This window comes from Alligator sinensis, unplaced genomic scaffold (assembly GCF_000455745.1).
Source record: "Alligator sinensis unplaced genomic scaffold, ASM45574v1 scaffold203_3, whole genome shotgun sequence".
NCBI classification, from domain to species: Eukaryota; Metazoa; Chordata; order Crocodylia; family Alligatoridae; genus Alligator; species Alligator sinensis.
The window spans coordinates 90,111-96,844 of NW_005842844.1; the positions used below are offsets into that span (position 1 = coordinate 90,111).

The following is a 6,734-nucleotide window of genomic DNA, read 5'->3' on the forward strand; positions in this document are numbered from 1 at the left end:
GCCGGGCGCGCGGCGGTGGCGTCAGCACGGCGCGTGGGGCGAGGACGTCAGCGGCGGGTGACGCTGCAGAGCGGCGGCAGCTGCAGGAGGCGCAGGTGCGTGTGCTCACGGCCCCGGCCCCGGCCCATTTCTCCTCCCGGTTTTTGGTCCCCGGCTGGGAGGTGATGCCGCCAGACGGGGGCCCCTTGCCTCCGGCCGGGATTGCGACGAGTCTCCGGTGGGGGCCGCCCCCGCACCGCGCTGCACTCGGCCTTGCTCTCTTGCCCGGGTCCGACCTGCCTTCGGAGGGTTTGTCCTGGGCACCTCAACTCGGCCGGCTCCTCCTGGGCCTGCGGTCCACCCTCGGCTCCCCCGCGCGCTCCGTGCCGCGGGGCGGGCCCTGGGTCTAGGGCTGCTGGAGCAGCGGGAGCACCGTTCAGCTCATCGCGGGCTGCGGGCGCGCGGCCCTGGGGAAGCCCCCGGTCGCTGTCTCGCCGCTGTCCCGGGGCAGGCCGGTGCTGCGGAGGGGCCATGAGCCCCTCGTCCCAGCGCTGCGTCTGCCAGCAGGGGTCTGCGGATCAGAGGACTCTCTGGCGCATCACTTTGAAGCTGACCTGGGAGAAGTGGGTGGGGGAGCAGTAACTGAAGAAGCTGTCTGGGAAAAACGGTGTTCCCAGGTCTCTTGTTGATGCTTAATGTCTAGGGTTAATACTGCAAAATACTCTTCTCCCTGCCTCACTGATGTGTGTATGCGACTCCCATGAATATTGCATGTTTATCAGGCAGGCAAGGAATAACACCCGTGATTCGTCCACTAAACAGGCTCTCTCCTTTGCTCCAAGTGAATTGGACTTCTTCCAGCCCCCCTGGAGAAACTGTTAATTATTTCCCATTGCTTCTTTTGCATGTTGTCTGGCATTGTGCTGTGTACTGAGCTTGCACTGCTGATCCCTGTAAACACTTGCCTGGCTCTGGTCCTTAAAGAGGTGTCATCCTTTCTGCCTGCATTGTTAACAACACTTGCAGGAAGGACTTGATTTAAAGTGCTCTCCAAAAATGCTCTGCTGAGCCCCAGCTCGGTCGCAGCCTGCAGCTTTGCTTTGGTTCTTAGCTCTAAGCCAGTGGTCACCAACCAGTACATCCCAATCAACTGGTTGATTGCGGAGCCCCTAACAGTTGATCTGAGATCAGCTGTCAGAGGCTCTGCAGTCCAGAGCTGCGGGACACGTGGGGAACAGCCAGGACACAGTCCACGAGCAGCAGGACACGCTTGGCTGGGCTGAGCTTCACCCCCTGCCTCCAGGGCCTGGCTGGGTGAGTGGGATGATCCCTCTCCGTGTCCCCTGTCACTGGGTGAGTGGGGCCCCAGCCAGGCACTTGGTGGGGGGGCATGTACACCCCAATTTGTGTGTGAGGTGAGGCGGCTGCCGCTGTGCGCTTGGCTTTGCACCTCAAGATGGCGACACAGGTACTGTGTCTGTTCAGCTCTTGGTTTTTCTGTTGAGACTGCTTGTAATTATGATGGTTGTGATGGTGGTTTTGGTGAATCTTTGGCAGGAACCAGTTGGAGTGATGTAATTCCTGTTAGCAGTCATCACTTCACAACAGTTCTTATAACTATGGGCCAAGGCCAGATTTGATCTTCAGTGTTTTGCTTTATTTATTTTTTTAAGAATATAAGGTATCTTTCACCTCAATTCTAAGTCCTTTCCTTCTGCAAGGTTTGAAATAATGAATTTGAGAAAATTCAACAGCTATTTCTGAGTGCTTTTAAAGTGCTGCTGAAATGGTAGATTAGTTTAGAGATGGATAGAATGGGACCATTAACCTTGACATTTGATAAAAGTAATAAATGAAATATATAACTGGAATTTGCAGCTGATTTCACTTAAATCTAAATTTTTGATTTTTTCCAAAGTGTGCCCACTTCTAAGTCACACCAGGGATTAGAATCAGTGAGGGGGGAAAAACCTTTTTCATTACTAGCATACTCAGACAAGAAGACGGTAGAGAAACGTGTCTCCTCTGAGAAGCACTCATGCAGAAATCCAGAAGAACAGCTTTGAGCCTTTCTCAGTGATGAAAGGAGGGTTTTATTGTTTTTGTGGTTCATAAACATTTTACGTATACATTTTACATGTCCAACCCAGCTGCAGGCAGGTGAGCCCTTTGAGAGATTAGCTGTCTCTGTCAGCTGAAGAATTCTTCAGTTGGGGATTTCTAGTTTTTCTACTTTCTTAAATTCTAGGGGTTTTTTTTCTTACCCAGTTTTGGGAGGGAGCAGTTCTGAGTTTGGAGACCAGTTGGTTAAAATGTGTGAGAGACTGAGATAAGACCAAGAAGCAAGATAGTGTTCCCTGTCCTGAATCCCGGCTCTAGTGTCTCCTCCCATCTTAGATGCCTTCTGTGGTGCAACCAGATGCCTTATTGTAACTGTAAGGACCTTTCCTGCCTGTGATAGAGCCAAGTGCCTGGTCACCTTGTTTACTTTTTTAAACCAAAGCAATACTAATATTAAAATTGGAAGCAGTTAAAGAGAGCAGATTGAAAGCGTGGAGCACTCAGAAATCTGAGTAGTAAATATATTCCTTCCTAATGGCTAGTTCTGTCTGCTGAAAACTAGAGAGGATATTGCTTTTCTTGAATAGAGCACCTCGTTTTGTCTATGCCAGCAGATATTTCTAGCCATTACGTTAATTTGGAGAAGAGTTAGGGAATCATCATAACTGCAGATTGCTCTGACTTCCTGCTTTCTTTTCATTATAATTCAAGGTGTTGCTCTTCCCTTGTTAAAATCCCCATATAGTCTGGATCCTGCCTCAATAAAACAATTTCTCTCTTTCTTCTGCTGCCAGACAAATGAAATTAGCTGGAGCAATATTAGTTGCAGTCCCTAGATTTTGAAGGCTTGGCAGGATATCAGAGTACAGCCTCTGATCCTGGAATTTGATTTTTCTCGTTTTGGCTCAGCGGGACTCTTGTCTACTGAACCTTAGGGGTTTTTTTTCAATCTGCTTTTATTTGCTTTTCCATCTTTTTGTCTAAGAAGGGTGGCTGACTTGTTTGCTTGTTTTAACGCATTAATTTTTAAGAAGGATTTGTTTGTGTTGCATCCCTTGCCCTTGTCCTTAGATACTTATGCATCGTAGAGGTCTTAAAAGTTTCTATTTGATTCTTTATGCAGTTGTCAGTGCAGAACTAAAGTAAGGTTTGTCGCTATCAGGTGGTCCAAAGAGGGCAGGTGGCTGCCTTTTTTTAATCTGCTTTTTTAATCTATTTGAAATTTCTAGGAAAGGAGAGGGAAGGTCCCATAAGCTAAGATAGAATATTGTGCCAAAAGCCTCTTTTATACTCTTGGTTGAAGTCAATGAAACGTTTTAATTTGGCCCAGTATTTGTGCAGCTCTTAGTAAAGTGCGAAATTCCTTTTATAAAGCATTATCGGTGTCTGGTAGAGACCTGTATACAATGCTTATCTTCTGAAGAAAGACATTGGACCATAAACACATCATAAATATTAAGCAATACATTTCCCTCCTGACATAAATAAGCACTGGTGTTCCTAATTTACTAATCCTGAGTCACAGAGCAAAAGTGACTTCTAGGTCTCACAGAGTCAGTTGCAGACCCTAGTGTCATGTTTAACCCTCAAGATCAGACCTTTTGGCACTTAATTAGCAGGTGCCTTAACTGTTTTAACTCTGTCCTTTTTGCTGTTCAGTTTTAAGGTTAGAAGTGCCATTTTGATATTTGAGGCCTACATTGACATCTTATTAAAAGAGAAACTGTATAAAACCTAATATGAGTAGGAATACATATCTATTGAGTATGGAAAAAATCAGTTAAAAGGTTTTATTTAGGGCTGCACGAATACAGATTTCTTGGGCTAATATCGATGGCCAATTATTAACGAGCCATATAGGCCAATATCGATCTGATTGCTGATCTGCGGCCCAGCAGCTTGGAGAGCAGTGTCTGGCTAGTAAGTCAGTTGGGGAAAGGGGTGGGCGGGGAGGGGGAGAAGGGATGGTGGGGGACAGATTGAGGCCTCCGCAGTGAGGGAGGGAGTGGGGCAAGGGCAGACGCTGCTCAGCTGTGGCAAGGCGTGGGACAGAGCTACAACACAGCTTGTCTGGTGAGGGGGAAGGGTGGCTCCCACCTCTGCATGCACCCCTGGGGGAAGCATGGGGGGGCACATGCCCCCTGAACTGTGCATAGGTTGAGGGCGGCCTGCTGCTGAGGGCTGGGGCTGTGGGTGGCACTGGGCTCTTCCCGGCAGGGCGGGGATGGGCTTGGGCCAGGTCGTGGTGGCACTGGGAGTGGGAGGTTTGTGGGGGCTACAGCAAATTCTGGGGTGGCTGCAGCCCTCTGTACCTCCCTTCCCAGTGCCACTACTGCCTGCCCTGAGTTCAGACCTGGTGCCGGGAAGAGCCCAGCACTGACCCCGAGCACACAGCAGGCTCACAGATTCAGGGGGCACATGCCCCCAAGCCTTCCCTGGGGATACACAGGGTGGCAGCAGCCCCTGCCCCAGCCCCACTCCCTCACTATGGGGACTTTGATCTGCCCCCCCACGCCTCTTCCCTCCCCAACACCCCTTCACTCCAACAGACTTACTGGCCGGCTGCTGCTCTCCAAGCTGCTGGACTGGCCATGTGCATGCTGTGGCTATACACGTGCACGCAGCATTTACTGGCAACATTATCGGCAATCAGCTTTTTTTTGGCTGATGTGGCCAATAATGTCAATTTTCCTTTTATGAGTGCTGAAATTATATGAACCGATGTATCGGTGCACCTCTAGTTTTATTAGTTTGTATTTAAATATTACCTGCAGCATTCCTGTAGACCAGTGATTCTCAACTAGGGTGTTGGGTCTCCTAGTTGTGCCAGATTTTTTGAAGCCTGGCATGAAGGATGAGGAGATAAGTGAGGTGTTAGGAGAGACAAGCAGAGGAACACAGGCTCAAGCTTGTCCCTGTCTGGATTATCCCCCATCCCTACTACTGGGCACTTCTGCAAGGAAGTAAGCCCTGTGGTAGATAAATTGGTGTTTGAAACTGGGTGCCACTCATTTAATGAAAGTTAAGGAGGTCCAGAAAGTCCAGAAAGATTCATAGATTCATAGATGTTGGGGTCGGAAGGGACCTCAATAGATCATCGAGTCCGACCCCCATAGGCAGTAAAGAGTTCTGGGTTTAGATGACCCCAGCTACATGCCTATCTAACCTCCTCTTGAAGACCCCCAGGGTAGGGGAGAGCACCACCTCCCTTGGGAGCCCGTTCCAGACCTTGGCCACTCTAACTGTGAAGAAGTTCTTCCTAATGTCCAATCTAAATCTGCTCTCTGCTAGCTTGTGGCCATTATTTCTTGTAACCCCCGGGGGTGCCTTGGTGAATAAATAATCACCAATTCCCTTCTGGTTGAACATCACTTCTGTAGATTATGCTAATCTGTAAAGAAATTAAAACTGATTAGATAAGTGAAATAGGCAGACAAGGTTCTTTGGGTGAATCTGATATCTTTTATTAGACCAACTTAAATAGCTGGAAAAAAAAATTTTAAGCAAGCTTTTGGGTTCAAAAACCCTTCGTCAGGTTGAGGAAGTTTCAGCAGTTGGTGTGTGCTCTTCCTGGATGTAATGAAAAGTAAAGAAGCCAGAGGGTGGGCTGGTATGCATGCAAGATAGGCAGTCAGTGAAGATGTAGATTGAGGAGTCAATGGGTGAGAGAGAGGCTGGGTTGAGGGGAGAGAGTGGGATAATAGTGGAGAGGTACCTGAGGAGTTAAATGTCAGGCAGGTTATAATGTGTCATAAATCCAGTGTCTATATTTAGTCCATGATTTTTAGTATCCAGGAGGTTGATGAAGTGGAGTTTATAGGCTCATCTCTGGGAAGTGTTTTGTAAGTTTCCTTTGAGGATTAGAACTGAGAGATTGGAGTGGTTTTCTTGTACGAAATGTGCCCCCACTGGTAATTGGGTATTCCTGTCTTTGATAGATTTCCGGTGTCGATTAATTCTGGTGCCCAGTTGTTGTTTGGTCTCTCCTATGTGTTTTCCATCAGGGCATTTGGTGCATTGGATGAAAGATATTACATTTCTGGAGGTGCAGCTGTAAGATCCGGAATGCTGATGGCTTTGTTGTGGGGTGTAGTAATTGTGGGTGTGGTGGAGATGTGTTTGCAGGTTTTGCATTTCTTGTCATGGCATGGTCTGGATCCATTTGGTGTGTTTTGGGTTGTAGGAAGTTTGCTTCTGGTGATGAGGTTAGCGAGGTTCAGTGCTTGTTTGAAGGCTAGGATGGGTGACTCTGGGAAGATCTCTTTAAGAATAGGGTCTCTTTCTAATATGGATTGCAATTGTTTGCGGATTTTTCGTATGGGTTTGAGGGATGGGTGATGTCATAACTAGTGCTGTGCAATTTGTGGGGGTTTTTCTTCTGTACTGCAGCAATTCTTGACGTGGTTTCTGGGTGGCTCTTTCAACCATGCCATCTGACGCAGGAGGTACACAGTCTTGTCTCTAGTGGGTTATGAAATAGAGAAAATCCCACACAATTTACTGATTCATTTTGATGCACTGGCTGGGGGAGTTGTTAGCTGATTGCACGATTTCACAATGTTTACACACTTAATTCATACAACACAATTTTATTTTAAAACTCTTTGCTACGTATATAACACTGCTTAGGTTTAAGAAACACCACAAACATTAAGAACACAATAACTACATATATCAGAAACAATGCTCCGAAT

At 47.5% G+C, this 6,734-nt stretch overlaps 1 protein-coding gene across 1 annotated transcript in view; it reads left to right on the plus strand.

Annotated features, from left to right (window-relative positions):
- The first annotated feature begins 39 nt into the window (after positions 1-39).
- The window catches only part of CIAPIN1 (cytokine induced apoptosis inhibitor 1), an 18,362-nt gene continuing 11,667 nt past the window's right edge, over positions 40-6,734 (plus strand). The window contains exon 1 of the mRNA XM_006035486.3: positions 40-95. The gene's annotated coding sequence lies outside the window, so the exon portion shown is untranslated. The remainder of the gene's footprint in view (positions 96-6,734) is intronic.